Source organism: Canis aureus, chromosome 9, assembly GCF_053574225.1.
Source record: "Canis aureus isolate CA01 chromosome 9, VMU_Caureus_v.1.0, whole genome shotgun sequence".
Taxonomy (NCBI): Eukaryota; Metazoa; Chordata; class Mammalia; order Carnivora; family Canidae; genus Canis; species Canis aureus.
The window spans coordinates 39,251,806-39,271,375 of NC_135619.1; the positions used below are offsets into that span (position 1 = coordinate 39,251,806).

The window sequence follows — 19,570 nt, forward strand, 5'->3', positions numbered from 1 at the left end:
CTTTTGTGAAAAATGAATGCTTAGTACTAAGTGTACACATTTTTTTTTTGTATGGTTTTGTTAGGGCTTTTGAGATTAAGATTGAATTATATTAGTTCTTCTTTTAATGATGTTGTTGGTAGCCATACTGAAGTAGCTATTCATTCTCAGCTCACTGTGTAATTTTTTAGAAATAGGAGCTTAATTACTGCCAGTAAAAATATGAGAGTTGTGACCTTGCCATGAAAAAGAGTAGGTGTACTGGTTTTCTGCTGTTTATAATATAACTATATTTATGAGAAATGAGCCACAAAATATATTTAGTCAAAAAGTATAATGTAGTATATCTATACTGTCCAGTTTAGTATCCCTCTGTTTCATGCTTCTACTGAGCACTTGAATGTGTCTAGTACAAATGAAGAACTGAATTTTAAATTTTATTCAGTTTAGTTTAAATAACCATGTCTGGCGAGTGGCTCCCATATTAGATAGCACAGGTTTAAATATTCTAAATAAGCAGAGATTGCCAGATTGTATTAAAAACAAGATTTATTATATGTTTTCTACAAGGAACTGTCATTATATATAAAAATACAGTTTCTCTGAGCTTTCCAAGTTTCTCTGTACTTTTTTTTTTCTCTGTACTTCTTAAATCTATAATTTGTTGTTTATATTTTGTAAATATCTCAACCATTATTTCTTCATGGATTTCTTTTTTATCAAAAGACTTCCTTTGATCTTGCTATTTTTATATCTAGCATTTCCATATCCTTTTTGCAATTTCATATCTTATCTGAAATTCCCTGTTTATACATATTCTCTGCCTTTTTTCCTAGATCTTTTGACTTACTAATCATGTTATTTTTAAGTGCCTCTTTGATAGTTCTATCATCTCTGGGTCTGGTTCTATTGATTATTTTATGTCATGATGATAGATTTATTTTTCCTGCTCTTCTGTGTTTATTATAATTATTATTTGAGTATTGGATATTCTGTGTGATAGAACAGCAGAGACTGAGATAAGTAATATTTATGCTCCACAATATTTATGTCTTTTTTTTTCTGTCAGGGCATTAGTATAGAGAAGTATAAAGTCTGTAGTTTGATTTTAGTTTGAGTCTTGTTGTTGCTCCAGTTGTTGCTCAAAGGTTTCAACTTCTTCCAGTTACAGTGTCTTGCCACTTTGTGCCTAGTATGAGACTTGGAGTGTTGGAGGAATCTTTTCAGTCTTCTTGCTCTACTCTCAGCTTTCAGCAGGCTCTGCCAGCCTGAGCTATATAAGGTTCTCTCTTGGTGCTCCTCCCCAGCAATGAACTGCTTTTCCTCTTTACTTGGAATTAGCTTTTTGGTGGGAACAAGGGGATTTCTTAGTTCTCCTGTTCCAACTTTAGCCTTAGGAGGTCTTGTGTGCTAGAACCTTAGGCTGGTGCTTTTTTGGTATATCTGTCTCTTTCCTAGGCAAACAACTTTTGTCTCTTATTTCAGAGTGCAGGTGAGTTTGGTATTCCTCTCCCAGCCCCACAACTGAACTCTGTCTTATGTTGGTAGGCATAGAAAATGTTGGGTATAAGACAGTTTCCTGTTAGTCCCCTGATCTGTGCTTTGCATCATTGTGTTAGTACAGGTAAGAAATGGTTTCCTGTCTTTCCTCAGTGGTTGAAGGCTTTTGTCTGTGTCAGTATGGAGTTGAGGAAGGTGGCAGTAGGTTTTCTAATTCTCCCCCAGTGGCAGCCAACCTTTGCTTTTCCTAGCAACTGAGTTCTGGCTCTTTTTTTTTTTTTTTTTGGTAAAGTCCATTTCCTCTTGTATTTAGTGTTCTATTGCCAATTTTTATTGGGTATTTTCAATGGAATATATTCCTTATTTCCCTCTTTTAATCTGCTATGGTGCTGCTGCTGCTATATATATGTGTGTATATTTAATTAACTCTATTAGAAATCTGTATAAAATAGATGTAGCTTGCTTAACTGCTTTTTTTCCCAACAATTTTGAGTAAATTGTCAATTTAATAAACTTTGGCAGCCCCTTTTTGGCTTTGTTTTGCCTTTACCATTATGATTTAGATTTTAAAATGTAGGGTAAGTATCCTTTAGATAAAATATTACCATAGTGTTTGTACTTACCCCAAGTTTTTCATACCTGAAATCTTATTTAACTTAAATAAAGGAGGCTGGATCACTTTTTTTTGGCGGGGGGGGGGGGGGGGGGCGGAGGTGGTGGTGGGTGAGGGACTTTCATTAACCTTTGACTATTTAGAATACAGTTCCAGAAATAATTAATTAAAGATTTTATTTATTTGAGAGAGAGAGCACACAAGCCGAGGTGGTGTTGGGGGGAGGTATGAGCAGAGAGAAAGGGAGAAACAGACTCCTTGCTTAGCAGCAGGGCTTGATCCCAGGACCTAGAGATCATGACCTGAGCTGAAGACAGACACTTAACTGACTGAGCCACCTTGGCACCCTCAGAATTTCTTGAAGTAGACTTTTGCTTCTCTCAACAAAAACCACATATATATTCTATACCCACAATAGTTAAAAGGGCAGATTGTTCTGATTTCAAATAAACATGTATGTTTAAGTCAATAGACCTTGACTGAAACAGTTTTTTTTAGCCATCTGTAGCTAAGTAGTGTAGGAATTTCTAGATCATCAACACTGATATCAGAATTGCTAAAGAAACTGACTTTTTCTGGATATAGAACTATTTATTTACCAATAGAATCCATCTCACATCTCTTTAGCCTTCTACCTTGAGAACGGAATTGAGTTACAGACAGCTTTAGTATTTGGAGCTGGGATTAGCTCAAGCAGTCTTTTTGGTAATGTTATGACCTCATACTGAAACATTTGCCAAAATAAATTCTGAATTGATTTCTTATGCTATTAGTTCATTTTCTTTTCTGGAATTATTATTTGAAGCTACATGCTGTCTAATTTTTTTCTTATTAAAAAAAAGATTATAAATCTAAGGATATATTTTTATCGAATTTCAGAAAACATTTAGAGAGAAACTGAAAAAAATTTGTTCTGTGAAATAACTTTTCAAAGAATGATTTGTATCTTCAAAGGTGCTGCTCTTAGGGTACAAGTAATATAAACAGGTTGACTAAAGATATAATAATTACACATCATCTATCCTAAGAGTTGTCCATTTCTTGCATCTAATGAGCCTCATGTATCCATTTATGGCAGGCTCGCCCCCTTTCCCCAATCTTCTAGCTCCTACTCTTCTCTCTCTTTTTTTTCCTATTACAACAAAATTTCCATCTTTTTTTTTTTTAATTTCCATCTTATGTTATCCTACAAACTTTTTTTTTTTTTTGAAGCCAGAGTTTATATCTGTGTAAGCAATACACATGGAACTTTCAGAAGGCTAAACCTGAACAGATTCAGTTTTTCTAGAGGCGAATAGAGAGTAAATTAACTACTTTATTTCTATTTTCTTGTATCTGCTTTCAAATCTATGTGACTTGGTGAAGTTAAGAATGGTATACTTTGCAGTTTCACTTTAGCTGGTGCAAAAGTAGTGGTGCAAGTACTCTAGGAATAATTTTAATTATATATTTTGGGGAGTAGGTGATATAAGGTCTTGGGAGATATTGTGTCTCCAAAGAACTACAATTTTGTCCTTATGTATAACTTTGATAAAGAATGAAATGAAAAGTACATTGCCAAGAGATTTTTGGTGCTTTTTATTTACTAAGATTTTTTCTAAAGTCAGTTAAACTTGAGAAGTAGAAGAAGAATAAATGAAAAATTTTCATTCAGGAGAGTATTATGAATTTATAATTATAGTTCACCTCACTAGTGGTACTCTTCTGGTTCGCTCAAGGCAATATTATTAATTCTGTGCCGGTGGTAGAAGGCTTTGGGAAAACTTAACTGCTAATTGAAATTCCCTAGACAGTGGCTTTCATGGTTAGTTTAGTAATCTCATTGATTGGCACTCTGAGACTATCTTTTTAATAAATCAACTGTGTTTCTAGTTAATATTTTACTACCTTCCACCCAAAGACAAGTTATTCTCTTAACTGTTATAAATTATGAGTGCTTATCAATTTTATTCATCAATTTCAAATTATTTAATCAGATATCTCTACTGTTTTAAGTAGATGGAAGTGATTAATATGAGCTTTTCATTTGAGCTTATTACAAAAATAAGGAGAAACTTGTTTTATAAGATAAAATATGATCTTTAAGATCTCTTCTTGTTAACACAAGTGATATAAGTGAGTCTATCAGTTGTGATAGCTTTATTTTTTATTTTTTACTTTTTAAAGATTTGATTTTATTTTACTTAAAAAATAATTTATTTGAGAAGGGAGAGAGAGTGAACATGCACACAGACAAGGGAGCATGAGCAGTAGTGGGTAGGAGGAGGGATGGAGGGTGAGGGAGAGAGAGAATCCCAAGTAGACTCCATGCTGAGTGCAGGGCCCCATGTGGAGCTTAATCTCACCACCCATGAGATCATAGCCTGAGCCAAAATCAAGTGCCAATGCTTAACAGATTGAGGCACCCCTAAAGATTTTTATTTTTAAGTAATCTGTACATACAGTGTGGGATTTGAACTTAAAACCACAGATCAAGGGTTGCATGCTTTATTGACTAAACAAGCCAGGTGCCCCAAGTTATGAGAGCTTTAAAAAACAGATTTAAAGTCTGATGGTTTAGTATCCTGAATCCTTCTTTACCAGATGCTAAGATTATTTAGCTATTATTACCTAATCAATAGTAAAAAAATTTGTGACAGTATAATAGTATTGAATTGACTTAGGTAATTAGAAACTAATGATAATTAGAAGAAAGTTTTTTGTTTGATTTCTGTCAGCACCTATCAATTTTGTTTCTTATGTGGCCATAGACTACCTTGATAAAACTAACCAACCAAAAGTGACTAACCTGTTAACAAATTCATTACTGTTAGCAAAGCAATTAAAATTTTTCATTTTTGAGGGGATAGGATAGGGTATAGTCCCCAGAATAGAAGATCCACCTTTGGGACGCCTGGGTGGCTCAGCAGTTGAACATCTGCCTTCGGCTCAGGACATGATCCCAGGATCTGGGATAGAGTCCCACATTGGCCTCCCTGTGGGAGCCTGATTCTCCCTCTGCCTGTGTCTCGGCCTCTCTCTCTGTGTGTCTCTCATGAATAAATAAATACATCTTTAAAAAAAAAAAAAAAAAAAAAGAAGATCCACCTTCATAGTAATCTTGCTTTCATGACCTATCTTTTGCTCTTAATAATTGTTTTATTTTCAGTTGATAGATAGAACTTTCTTTATCAAGAATTTGAGATGAGACATTGAACCTATTCTGTCAAAAATTTTTTTTTAATTTCATTTATTTATTCATGAGAGACACACACAGAGAGAGAGGCACAGACACAGGCAGAGGGAGAAGCAGGCTCCATGCAGGGAACCCGAAGTGGGACTCGATCCTGGGTCTCTAGGATCACACCCCGGGCCGAAGGTGGCACTAACCGCTGAGTCACTGGGGCTGCCCAACAAATAAAAATCTTTAAAAAAAAAGAACTTTATGGTGTTTCAGGTATTTTTGTGTTATTGCACATGCTATTTCCTTTCCTTAGCATCTTTGTATTGTCTTTATATTTGTGTCAGAGTCCGCCCTGTAATTTATTTTCTTCTTTTCCTCCCTATGTATGAATTATCTGTTTATTCCCCTTGTCTCCTTTTTTATTGGGATAGTATTGTTTTCCTTATTTAGTTATAGGAGTCAGCTATATAGTAAGGCTGTTAGCCCTTGAAATTTTAAACTTTATTTTTTTTATTTTTTTAAGTTTTATTTATTTTAGAGGAAAGGAGAGTGTAGCAGAGGCACAGAGGGAGAGGGAAATAGAGAATCCCAAGGAGACTCTGCACTGAGCACAGAGCCTGATGTGGGGCTTGATCTCACAACCCTGAAACCACAACTCAAGCCAAAACCAAGAGTTGGGCACTTAACTGCACACCCCCAAACACCCCCTATTTTTTTTATTCTTACATTGTTTATGATATGCAGTAGTTATAATCTCTGAGCAGTGGCTATATCGATGATATCCTGTTAATTTTCCATTGTTCCTGTACTAAGGCAAGTCCTAAACCAACACGGAACTTTATATATATTTATATTCTAATTTTTGCATAGCTTCAGTTTTATATCTAATCGCTTAATCCATCTGGAATTTATTTTTTTGTAAGGAGCTATAAAAGAATCTTTATTTTTTCAGCATAGTAAATCAGTTGGCCCAGACCATTGTAGCCAATACTTCTTTTTGTTAGCTCATGTGTTTTATTAACATACTAAGACTTTTTCTCCACTGCCCTTTATTTTCCATCAATCTATGTTTCAATTTTTTAGCAGTATCACATAATTATTAAATTCATGCTATGTTTTAATATTAACCTATGCATTTATTTTCTATTGCTGTATATCAAATTACCACAAATTTAAGTGGCCTAAAACCATCCATTTTTATCTCATTCATTTTCAGTGTTTGTGAGTCAGCAGTCTGAGCAGAAGTTGCCCAGATCCATGTAACTCAGGTGTCACGTGGTTGTAATAAAAATGTCAGCAGGTGCTCTGGTTCTGTGGTGGTGGTGGTGGGGTGGGGTGTTATCTTCTGAACTGTTTTATATTCTTGGAGAATTAGGTTCTTTGAAGATGTAGAACTCATGGCAGCTTTCATCTTCAGTGTGAGCAAGAGAAAAATCACTTTGAATCTCTTTCTTTTCAAGGTTACCTATCTGATTAATTTTGGCCCACCTAGACAATTTCCCTTTTAATTAAGTCATAGTCAACTGATTTGAGATCTTAATTACATCTGCAAAATCCCTTTTGCCATATAATCTCAGAAATGAAATCCATTGTATCTCCCCGTGGTAAGGGATTTTGCAAAGATGCACAAGGAATTTTGGGAACCATCTCAGAATTCTACTTGGCACAGGTGGGACAACTCTTCCTTTGCTATTTATCTTTTTCAGAGTATTCCTAGCATTTTTATACATTTATTCTTCCAAGTAAACTTTATTGCCAAAGCAGCAAATTACTATCCAGTTCTTTCAAGTTACCTGTACATTTGAAAATTTCGAATAAAATATTGTGAAACAGGTAATCAAACAAACCAAACCCACCAGTAACTTAACTAAGGTAATAGCCATTCATTTCACTCCTTAGATAATAACCAAGCTCCACTTCTTTTGGGATTTTATTTGGAATTACTTTAAACTTATAAACTGATTAGAAAGAATGAGTATGTATGTATGTATTTATATAGTTATTAAAAGATCTTATTTATTTATTCATGAGAGAGACACAGAGAGAGGTAGGCTCCCCATGGGGAGCCTCATGTGGGACTCGATTCCTGGACTCTGGGATCACGCCCTGAGCCAAAAAAAAAGGCAGATGCTCAACCACTGAGCCACCCAGGCGCCCCAAGAATGGATATTTAAAATGTACTGAGTTTGGGGTGCCTGGGTGGCTCAGTGGTTGAGTGTCTGCCTTTGGCTCAGGGCGTGATCCTGGAGTCCTGGGATCAAGTCCCACATTAGGCTTCTTGCATGAATGGAGCCTCCTTCTCCCTCTTCCTATGTCTCTGCCTCTCTCTGAATGAATGAATGAATGAATAAATAAATAAATAAATAAATAAATTTTTAAGTTCATTCATGAGAGACAGAAAGAGAGAGAGGCAGAGACACGGACAGAGAGAGAAACAGGCTTCCCACACGGAGCCTGATGTGGGATGCGATCCCAGGACTCCAGGATCATGCCATAGGCCAAAGGCAGGAGCTCAACTGCCGAGCCACCCAGGTGCCCCTCGCCCCCTTTTTAAAGATTTTATGAATAAATAAAATCTTTAAAAAAATAAAAATTACTGAGTTTTTATATATCTCACTTAGAAATTTTTTGTTATAGTTGTGATACTATTGTTATAAAATTATTTTCATTATGCTTTCTAACTGATTAAGTGTATTTTTATTTTGTATCCAGCTACATTTCTGAACTCTAATATTTGTTCTATTAGGTGACTATCTGGGTTTTATTTGGAAGTGCATCATCTGAAAAAATGAATTTTTCCTCTAAATGTTCTACATCTGATTTCAATTTTATATTTTATTGAGTTTGGCTAGAACTTCTTGACCTGGTGTTAATCTAGTTCTGATAACTGCAGTTTCTTGTTTCTGATGCTTCAAGTGTTTCATCAATGATTTTTCTTACCATTTTGGAGAAGCATTTTTTAAGTCACATTGAAGAAATTTCTGTTTTTTGGTCAAGGTCTTTACCTATTGATTTATGATACATGCATTGCCTAAGAATGGAGAAAAGGGGTTTGTTTTATCTTTGTTTTTGATGCTGTCCACCTAAGTTTATATGTTGTTAGTTTTATAAAAGCCTTAAGGATACTGGAAAATCAAAGAATGTGGAAAAAATAAAAAGTCACAAAAAAGACTGCAATATGTATGTGTATATAGTATATATATTATATTTTGTTGTAATTATGAACATGTATACTAAATTAACTTCTTTTCACTGGGCATGACAGCAAAATGTCTTTAGTATCTGTTTTTCTTGGCATTTGAATTAGAAATCAGCTCACACATCTAACATGAACCTTTGTGCTTAAAGTTCTAGTCTGGCTCTAGTCTGGTAAGTTTTAAATCTTTTTTTATGCAGTCATGGAAAAAAATATGTTTCTGCTTGAAGCAGTTGTCAAACAAGCTTCTTTCATCGACAGACACAGGGCAGCTGAATGAGGCTGTTTAGTCTAGAGTAAATGCTCACGAGATTACAAGGTCACTGAGGAAATGTAATTATGCAGTTGATTCCAGAATAGTTTTTTGTAGTAAGCACTTTAAGACTATTAAATCATAATATTAATTTATATATATTTAAAAATTAATCTTAGAAAAGCAATACTCAATAGACCAAATTATGTAGCTTAAATAATAAAATTATAACTAAATTTTATAATCAAATATACTTTTAATTCAGATTTTTTGCAGGACCCTAAAATAAGCAAGTTCAATTTGCTCTTATTCCCAAATCATTATAAAATCCAGTAGACTGTGTATCTCTAAATATAATTTTCTCCATTAAAAAATGAAACCTTGCAGTGTTTAGCTGTAAAACAGTTGGTTTGAGAAAACAGTTGGTATTTAACGATTCCTTTACTTTTGTTATTCATTCAATTATGGAGCCACATACTCTTCTAGGTACTGAGAAAACAGCAGTGAGGAAAACTGAGAACACCTATTGTCATTCTACTGGGGTAAAGCTAATAATTAAAATACACTAATGAGTCTATTAGATGGTAATTAGTACTTTGAAGACAAATACAGCAGGGTAAAGGGATATGTAGTGATTGGAGTAGAGTGCTGTTTTTACATAGGTACTGATAGAATCTTTTTAAGGAAGATACTTGAGCAGACATGAATTAAGCAAAGAAGCCAATCGTGGTATCATGGGGAGAGTCAGAAGGAACTGTGAGTGCAAAGATCCTGAGGTGGGATTGTAAATGAGAAGGAGAGAGTAGGCCAGGGTCCAGAGCAGAGTGAATTGAGGAAAGGCAGGTGATGAGATCATAGTGGTACAGGTTTTTACATAAGTTATTTCACATAACTAGGCTGTGCCCAGTTAGATCATGTAGGGATATTTTAAGGAAATGGCCAAGAGTTTTTACTTTGAAGGAGATGGGAGGTCTTAGGAGAATTTTGAACAGTATGTCCTATGACTTAAATTTAGAAAGGTCTATTATAGGAGAATTGATAGAGTGAAAACAAAACGTGCAGCAGTTCTAGTTAAGATGGTACGGGCTTATGCTTAGATGGTAGCAGTGTAGTAGCTGAGAAAATGGTCAGAATATGGATATAATTTTGATACAGAGACCAGAGAATTTTTGATGGGTTAGATGTAGGGAGATCTAAAAAAGTTGTTCCCAAAGCTTTTTTTTATCTGAGCAACAGAGCTGCCATTTACTGTGATAAGGGAGATCAGGGGGAGGAATTCTTTGAGGCAGCAAAATTGTGCCAGTTGCTTTAAGTTATTTATCAAATATCATTATTAAAAACTATTTCTAAAAAAGGTTTCTAAAGAGACTTACAAGAGTTAGAGAAAAACCTTAGAAATACTCTGTGCATGCAACTCTTCCTCTTTTGTAGGAAAGTGAACTGTTTGCGTCCACTACAGACAAGCAAGGCCAGAGAAGAAAAAACTGCTTATAGTCACATCTCTGGTTCTTGCAAAGCTAGGACTAGATTCTTACTCTCTTAAGCTACTTTTTCTCTGTTGTACCACATACCTTTGTCATATACAGAGCTTTCAAAATCTGAATGAGCTTTATTTTTATTTTGCCTTTAGATTATTACAATTTCAGATAATATATTAAGGGCAGTGAGTTCAAATTATGTAGCAACTTTATATTCTCAAAAAAATATTCTATTTTTAAGCATAACCAAGTTCTCAGTTTCCATTTGCTGTTTTTTTGTATATGTGTGTGTGAGGAAGATAGGATTGAATTGGGCAAAGTAACTCACCAGCTTTTGGGTTGGAACAAAGGTAAAGGTGAATTGATAGTGGAGGTGTGACAAGGGTGGGGCATTAGGAATAGTCTTTCCCAAATGCTAGCAATAAGGAATTGCATTGTCTTTAGAGAAATTAAAATACAAATAATAAAATAAAAGTTTTAAGTCAGTCTGTTTTTTATCACCATGTACCAGCACTTCTAAACAACATCCACTTTCAAATACTCTTAAAAAAATCTTTTGTTGGTCCAAGTTCTAATCAATTGGTGCTGTTACTTTTGAATTTCATAGTATATATGTAAACTTCCAATTAGTACATCTTTATTTTTTATTTTTTTAATACTACTGTATTGTACAAGGAATTAATTCAAAGAACTCCCAGTTTTATAATCAGCCCTACACTCTACCCCCCACCCTCTCCAATATCTATGCTCTCAGCTATATTTAGCCTCATTCAAGAGTAAGTTTGTAAGGTTTTAGAATCCTTCCAGCTTTTTCCTGCAAAATTTTTATTTCCAACTATCCTGTTGTAGTATAAGTTCCAGAGTTTAAGTATTAGATTTGGAGTAAACTTCAAATAGATAAATAGGTATAGCCCAGTGATTATAAAGATGAAGAAATAAAACTTAAGTTCTTGGAGGATTTGTGTTTAAAAGCTTTTTAACTGGGGTACATCTGAGAGGTATTAGTAGAATCAATCCTAGGGCAGCCCGAGTGGCTCAGTGGTTTAGCGCTGCCTTCAGCCAGGGCCTGATCCTGGAGACCGGGGATCGAGTCCCACGTCAGGCTCCCTGCATGGAGCCTGCTTCTCCCTCTGCCTGTATCTCTGCCTCTCTCTCTGTGTGTGTCTCTCATGAATAAATAAATAAAATCTTTAAAAAAAAATAGAATCAATCCTAAAGAAACAAAGACATGAATAGTATTAAAGTTTCTGAAATTTATTGTGAAATAGGTATTTTATGAAACTCTGTCAAAGTCATCTTTATCATTAAGATACTTCCTGACTATATCTGTTGCTTCAGGAAAGAAACTGGAAATTAAAATTAACTAAACATATTCTTCATTAATTACGAGCAAAGATAAGCTTTTTAATTTCAGTCTAATTAGCGTACAGTATCTTATTAGTTTTAGGTGTACATCATAGTGATTCAATATTTTTATACATTACAAAATGTATACATTACATATATACGTTTACAAAATGTACAAAATGTAATCCCTATGATAAGTCTAGTTACCATCTCTTTCCCTACAAAGTTATTACAATATTATTGACTTTATGGCCTATGCTCTACATTACATCCCCATGACTTATTTTATAACTGGAATAAGCAAAGGTAAATTAACAAATCTGGTTTTATTACATACTGAACATGAATATGCACAGATCAATTTAATTTTTATCTTTTAATTTATCTTTTCAAATTTTTATTTAAATTCTATTCAGTTAACATATAGTGTAATATTAGTTTTAGGAATATAATTTAGTGATTTATCACTTACATGTAGCACCCAGTGCTTATCACAAGTGCCCTCCTTAATACATTTAGCCCATCCCCCATCCATACTCTCCAACAACCCTCAGTTTGTTCGCTATCATTAAGAGTCTTTATGGGGGCACATGGATGACTCAGTCGATTAGGCATCTGATTCTTGATCTCAGCTCAGGTCTTGATCTTAGGGTCATGAGTTTAAGCCCCATGTTGGGCTCCACACTGGGTGTGGAGACTACCTTTTTTTTTTTTTTTTAAAAGAGTCTCTTATGATTCGCTTCCTTCTCTGTCATTCTCTTTTTTCCTTTCCATGTGCTCATCTGTTTTTGTTTTTTCTTTTAATTCCATGTGGGTGAAACCATATATTTGTTCTTCTCTGACTTATTTTGTTTAGCATAATACACTCTAGCTCCATCCACATTGTTGCTAATGGCAAGATTTCATTCTTTTTGATCGCTGAATATTGGTCCACTGCCCCCCCCCCCCACTACACTACACTACATCTTCTTAATCCATGCGTTAGTTTATGCACATTTGTGTTCTCTCTATAGTTTGGCTATTGTTAATAATGCTGCCGTAAACATCAGGGTGCACGTACCCCTTCCAAATCTGTATTTTTGTAGCTGGTAGTGCAGTTGCTGGATTGTAGGGTAGTTGTATTTTTAACTTTATCAGGAACCTCTATACTGTTTTCCATAGTGGCTGGCACCAGTTTGCATTCCCACCAACAGTATTAAGAGGGCTCCCCTGTGAATCCTTGCCAACACCTGTCATTTCCGGTGTTGTTAATTTTAGCCATTCTACCAGGTGTGAGGTGTTGTCATCATAGTTTTGATTTGTATTTCCCTGATGATGAGTGACGAGCATCTTTTTCATGTGTCTGTTAGCCTAACCCTTTATCAGATACGTCATTTGTAAATATGTTCTCCCATTCCTTTGGCTGCCTTTTAGTTTTGTTGTTTCCTTTGCTGTGCAGAAGCTTTTTATCTTGATGAAGTCCCAATATATTATTTGTGAAGATCAGTTTTAATGAATTCATTGACAAATTTGCAGAAGTCAAAGCTCAAAACAAACTATTTTGAGTCTGTTATGTACTTATATTTTCCTGATTTTGAGAATTAACATAATTAATGGGTATTTTCCTGTTACTTTTTACCTTCTTTTATGATGTAAATTTTTAAAAATTTTACATTAGATTTTTTTATTGGCATAATTATGTATACAAAGTCCAATAAAAAGTCTCCCTGTGTGTATTTTCTGCATTTTTATTCTAATTTCATGATTATTACAGAAAATAATTTTATTGTATAGAGGAATAGGTGCGGTAAAAAAATGATCTACTCTGGTTATCCAATATTCTAGGTGTGCAACTGACTGATAAGAATTGCCCTGAGGAAAGGATCCTGTATCACTGGTTTCTAAAACCAAAGCATCTTGTCAATTTAGTCATAAAAATGGATTTTCCATATTTGGTCTTACTGCTTTGAGAAGAATGTGGAGACTTAGATTTTGTTTTATTTGAGGCAAATTATACTCGGAGACTAGATTGTCTTTGCCAATAATTTATTTAAAACAGGTTTATTGTGGAAATTAAAATTTATAATAATATTTCACAGGCCAATAGTTTATCCTTTTAATAAGGCAATAAAGAAATACTCCAAATCAGTGATAAATTAATTACACTATTATTTCAGGCAAGGGAGAAGCAAAAGAAATAAAGTCCAAATTTAGTTGAGGTGTACTCTTCTATGAGTTAGTTCTCAGTAGAATCAATCTTTCTAGCTAAAATTTGAGTATCAGCTGTTGGCATAGGTCCTTTGCTGCTGAAGCATGCAGCTAATGGGCAACGGCATTTATACAGTTTGCACCACTGCCTATGAGGAGGAGTAGCCTTGCCAAGACAGGAACAGATGTCCCATCCCTTCCTGGGAGTGCTGCATGGTTTAACACCATTGCCAACCAAGAGAAGCCTGGTCATGGCAGGAGGAAGTGTTTCAAGATCTTTGAAGAGTTATTTAGATAACAAAGAGTAGCCTTGCCCAGATTGAATACCCTCAGTGAAACCTCACAAACTCTTGGTATTTAAAGTTTTAAATGTTCATTACATCATTGCTGTTCTTCCTTTTTTTTTTTTTTTTTTTTTTTTTTGCTGTTCTTCCATATGTTACTATCAATAAGTCTCCAGCAGTGCTTGTCAACAGTTGAACTACCAAGTACTTAAGCAACCACAACAGGTGTCAATGACAACATCCTAACACAGCTTCTTCAGTGTAAACCAATTCACCCTTAGGTCAAAACAACTTTACTTAAGTCATAAACAAATGAATTTGAAATCATAACAAACCAATTTACAACAGATTTGGAAAAAAAAAAGTAATGGTTAGGAATTAGATCTTATTGAGGTTAAAAACTTGTAGTTGAATCTGGAAAACAAATGGCTGTGCTTTTGGGGAGCAGAATGAACATGGCCGATTATCATTTTTTAGTTGATGAAAGATTTTTTAAGGAATACTGTTTTGAAAGGAAAATTATCAATAATAAAAATGTGGATCAGATGACCAGGTAGGATTGGGCTCTTAATGCTGAAGTATTTCAGTGTGGGAAGAAATGCTGATTGGTTCTGTGTAGCTTTCATATTTATTTACTGAGAACAAGATGCTAATCAGGTAATTTTTCAAAGTCAAATGAATTGTCATTCTTGGATTCTGTATACCTCAATATAACTTTTTTTTTTTTTTTTACTCTACCCAGCTTCTAAATCTTAGCTTTTGTTGTTATATTTATCTGTGTATTTTTAAATAATACAATTATGCTGCAGTTTCTTGATTTCCAATTTTAGACTTGTCTCAATATCCTAATGTGAGAGAGAGATTTACCCCTTTAACTCCTTCCCTATCCCTTATTTAGGGTTCCCTGTTTTGTCTCAATACAGATATATCATGCTTTTTAAATTGAATCAGCATTCACTATTTCCATGGTGAATATGTAAATACTATTTTCAGTTGAGCCACATATAATACAATGATTTTGTTTCTTTAGATTTCTCATAATGATCGCCTGTCTTCAGTTCTTTTGTTTTCATTTGTTTTCTTTGGACTTAATCAACATCTTGCCTACCTCATCAAACCCTAAAATCATCTTAACTTTTCTTGGGCTAATGGATATGAGAGTAAAATAAATATCACCATTTGTCAGCATCTTGCCTACTTCAGCAAGCCCTAAAACCATCTTAACCCTTTCTGGGGCTAATAAATATTGAAACAATATTTGACAAATAACCATTTGTCACTTTCTTTTTAACCTCCTTACTCAATGTAGATGGCACTTCAGTGCTGTTTTTGTTAATAACTTAGTCTTTCCTGCCATTGTGTTTGTCTGTGTTTGAGGGATGAAATCTATCTGCTTTGCTAATTTATAATGAGTAACATTTGGGTTTGTGGGATTGCTGCTTTCTAAATCATTACAAAATATTCTGCCAAGGAGTGTTGAGCTGTCTTTAGATTTAGAGAAAATTTGGTCAACCTTTAGAGCTTTTACACTGAGTTTTATCTCAAACTTAATTTAGAAAGAGTTAAAAGTTAGGGAGCCAGAAGCAATAATAGTTACTTCATTCTCCTATTTCCATCCCTCCATCTGAGAGAAGAGGAGGAAGAAAGATTCAGTGGCCCAGCTTTTCTAATAAGAGTCAGGAGTCTTCTCAGTTGTAATATATGTTTGGTCGGCTCTAGTCTCCCAGCAAATGAGCCAACAACAAGAAGATATTTCTTGGATCTCTATTTTACATATTTACATATTTGGAGCTTCTATTTTACATGAAGCTGCCATTTTTAGGAAGGCTTAGTTGTTATCTTTATCCTCTCATTTGATTGAAATTAACATCCATAACCTGATGGTGGCTTTACCCCTTCCATCTGTGTCTTGAGCTTGTGTACTGTTTTTGATTTTGTTTGTTTGTTATAATTTGTCCAGTACCATCTGAACTTTCAGCTTATACTTAATGTTTAAGAATGATATATTGAAGGCTATATTATTAATGTTTTCAGATTATGGATTATGTACAGCATTTCTAAAAAATAGAATAAAATAGAAACTAAACTAGCCAAGGATATTGTATATCTCGTGAAACTCATTTCACTTATTATATGTGCATGTGTATATACATTTGTAGTGAGTATTTATGTGAAGTATATTTACTAATTATGGTAAGAAAAGTTTGAGACATGCTGCTTTAAACACAAAACACAGTACTCAAATATTTCTGAAGTCTAAGAAACATACATTTAAAATCTAAGGGAAATTATGGGTCTAGGGGATCATAGTCTTGATTTTCTTCTGTCCTAATGCTTTATGGAATTTCATCAGTTTCTAACTCGCTTTTTATCAGGAATAATAGTCATCCCATTTATCATCTAGGTCCAGTGGACCCTTTTAATTAAATAATTTTAAGCTATTTTATGAATAATTTGCAGATACAAGAATAAATGAGTAGTGGAAAACAACGTTATTAGAAAATTTAATAGAGGGGCACCTGGGTAGCTCAGTTAGTTAAATGTCTGCCTTCAGCTTGGGTTATGATCCCAGAGTCCTGGGATCAACATGTGATCAAGCCCCACGTTGGGCTCCCTGCTGGTTGGGGAGCCTGCTTCTCCTCCCACTCCCCCTGCTTGTGCTCTCTCTCTCTCTCTCTCTGTCAAATAAATAAATAAAATCTTATTAAAAAAAAGAAAATTGAATAGAGAAGTAACCATAGCACACATTTTAATTTAATATATTCTTGGTTTAGAAGGTATATACACTCAAAACTGACAACATTCTTTGAATGCAGCTGATCATTGATGAGTGATCATGCATGAACATGGAATATAACCATCTTGTAAATTTGGGTCCAGCTTATCACTACTGGTTCTGCTGCATTTATATAATCAAAATGTAACTATATCAAAAATAAGTTCCAAGCATATTATTCTTTCTCTTTTTCTCTCTTTGCCAAAATTACTTTGAAAACTTAAATGCCTTGTAATTTGAAGAGAGGACTGTAATTACAAAAGGTTCTCACTTTTGATTTATAAATGCCAGTTAGAATAACCAGTTCAATTAATTGTCCATTTTTACATCATCTTCTTCCTTCCAAATTACCTTAGGATATGTATCAGCCTATAACATTTATACACTTAAAAACTGTTGCAAGTAAATTATGGTACATGAACATCAAAAATAAAGAAATGTTGACATACTCTTTTAGCAAAATGATAGAGTTTTTGTACCATGTTATTTACTGTGGAATGAAACTATCCTGTTTAATGACTGAATGGATGAGAATATAATATTTCCTGGGGTACCTTAGTGCCTGCAGTTGGTTAAGTGACTCTTGGTTTTGGCTCAGGTTGTGATCTCGGGTTGTAGGATCCAGCCCGATGTCCAGCACCATACCCAGTGCAGAATCTGCTTGAGATTCTCTTTTCCTTTCTCTCTGCCCCTCCTGTTCATATGCTTACTCTGTTTCTCTCAAATAAATAAATTTTTTTTTTTTAAAGAGAGAGAATATATTTCCTTTTTGTCCTTAAAAATATACCTTTGAGTGACTGCAAATGGACATCAAGAATCTGTTTTGGGGAATGAAAATGATCTGAAATTGCATCATGTTAATGACTTGACAATGCTGTAATTTACTAAAAATGATTGAATTGTACAGTTAAAACTGTAGTGATAACTCACTGTTTTTTGAGTTTGAGAAAGTTCATCTAGGGTATTTTCATAATCCTCCTCCTAAAGAAATGATGCAAAAAAAGATACAATAATTTGAACAATGTAGTACAAAAACTGAAGATTGATAGGATAATTGTGATTTACTTAACTATTATTCTTCAGTTGATTCCATCATTTTTTCATTATTTTAGTTTGCTCTTTTTAGCATTATAAGTAATAATTGAAATAATTCCTATGATCATAAAATAACATACTTCTAGCTATAGTAAAAATAAGGTCAGTAAGATCCCATAATATATCTTCTATTAGTTAAAGGGTCTAGTGAGCTCACATGGTAATTTTATTATGGCAATTTAGAATTAATTTTATTCTGTTTTTAAGCAGTTTTACTGAGATATAGTTGACATACAGTAAACAGCATATATTTAAAATACACAGTTTGACATGCTTTGATATATGTGTACAATCAAGATAACATATCTGTCTCCCTCAGAAGATTGCTGGTGTCACTTTGTAATTTCTCCTTCACACCTCTCAGCCAACCACCGAGAAGTAGTCATATGCTTTATTGAGCTCTATGAGTTCTTTATATATTTTGGATATCTATCTCTTATTGGATATATATGATTTACAAGTATCTTCAATAGATGGCCTTTTTGTTGATGATTTCCTTTACCATGGAGATACTTTTTAGTTTGATATAGTCCCATTTATTATTTTTGCTTTTGTTGCCATTTATTTTGGAGTCAGGTCAAAAAGATATTAGGTAAGACCAGTGTCAAGGAGCTCACCTAAACCTATAACCTTTTCTAGGAATTTTATGGTTTCTGGTCTTACATTAAAGTCTTTAATCTATTTTGAGTTAATTTTGGGGGTGTGATATAAGATAGTGGTTCAGTTTCATCCTTTTCACTGACCATACTTAAAGTGTGGGGAGTTATGGTTCACTTTCTTGAGGTTTTTGTATCTACATAAATTATTCAGAATTCTTCTGCATGGGAGATTTGACTCTTTTCCCCCATCTATTTATTCACTCTTTTTTTTCTGTCACTAAGAACTTATGAACGTTTATTTTACACTTTGGATTATAATCCAGTTTTGGTCTTTTGAGGTGTTAGTTGGCTCTAGTGCCCATTTGCCATCCTCTCATCATTATGCTGCCCCCCCCCCTTTTTTTTTTTTTTTAAAGTACTTCTTTACTTTCTGGCTTAACAAGATGCTTTAGGTTCATCATGTATATATCCTGATCCAGTTCTAGAATCAAACATTTCTCTAAGAAGCCCTGGTCTCTTTTATTGGAGAATAGTATTAGAAACTAATGTCTGTGCTGTAAATATGCTTGTGTTACTGGCGTATCATTGCTTCTAAGTTCTACCAGAAGTTTGATATTGTATTGAATCAGTAAATCAATTTGGAGTGAATTGGCTCTATTTTAATAATAGAGTCTTCTGATTCAGGCACAAGGCATATTTTCCCATTTATTTAGGTCTTCTTTCATTTCTCTCACTAGTTTTAGTGTACATGTATTTTGTCAGATTTCTCTCTTTGTCAGATTTCTTTATATATTTTTAAAGTTTTTGTTTATATTCCAGTTAGTTAACATGTAGCATAATACTAATTTCAGGTGTATAGTATAGTGATTGATCTCTTCCATACAACACTCAGTGCTCATTATAACAAGTGTACTCCTTAATTCCCATCACCTATTAAACCCATCCATCAACTGATGAACGGATAAAGAAGATGTGGTATATATATTTTAATGTTATTATAAATGATATTAAAATTTTTTTTAAAAGATTTTATTTATTTATTCATGAGAGACAGAGAGAGAGAGAGAGAGAGAGAGAGTCAGAGACACAGGCAGAGGGAG

The 19,570-nt window shown here is 34.0% G+C and overlaps 1 protein-coding gene across 6 annotated transcripts in view; it reads left to right on the top strand.

The window, feature by feature from the left end:
- MNAT1 (MNAT1 component of CDK activating kinase) overlaps window positions 1-19,570 on the top strand; it is a 188,283-nt gene that overhangs the window by 122,096 nt on the left and 46,617 nt on the right. The window lies entirely within an intron of this gene.